Below are 816 nucleotides of genomic sequence, written 5' to 3'. Positions count from 1 at the left end.
TAGTATATATTTTTGTTATGTATTCACATTTCATTTCCTAATAAAGAGTTTTTTATTGTTAAATTGAAGCATTTGATTTGAGAATGTCAAAACTACAAAGCGATATACTTTAGAACTTGTAAAAAAAATTTTTCTATCCTTAAAAATGTTTTATAATTCAGTTGAATACAACTTTGAAAGACTCTGTAGGAGGTCCCAGGAAAATTTCAACTGGATCATGTTCTGGGTGAACAGACCTATAATTTGACTGAAAGGAGTAACGACTCATTTGAACACTTGGAACCTTGCTAAAATCGACCTTGAACTCGAAATTTGATCATTTCTTCACATTAATCGGGCTGTATTTCTAAGGCATATATCATATGGTTAAATAAATTATTGCATCGTGTTCAGCGACCAAAAAAACATATAATACCACTTTAAAATCTGGTTTAAGCCATTTTTGCATCAAATCAAACATGTATTAAGAAAAATCGAAACTTTGATTTAAAAATCGTTCACTGTATATAGCGACCTCTAAATCTTAATATTTTTTGATAAAAATTTAAGAATGTTCTTTTGTGGCATAAAATGGAAGCTTTTGATCTAAGTGGCCAATTAAAAAAAAAATTTTTTTTTTGACAGTCTAATATATATATATTTAATAAAATCTATATAAAATAATTTCTCCCTTGTTTCTTCTCCCAAACAACAAACACAGCTGCGTAATCCAAACAGTATATTTATGATAAAATATTTATTATTATTCATTTTTTGTGAAATGTTATATAAATATTTTATATATATTTTATATAAAGCTTTATTCGAAATGTTATT

The sequence above is a fragment of the Trachymyrmex septentrionalis genome, unplaced genomic scaffold (genome assembly GCF_001594115.1).
Source record: "Trachymyrmex septentrionalis isolate Tsep2-gDNA-1 unplaced genomic scaffold, Tsep1.0 scaffold82, whole genome shotgun sequence".
Taxonomy (NCBI): domain Eukaryota; kingdom Metazoa; phylum Arthropoda; class Insecta; order Hymenoptera; family Formicidae; genus Trachymyrmex; species Trachymyrmex septentrionalis.
This window is presented reverse-complemented; position numbering follows the sequence as displayed.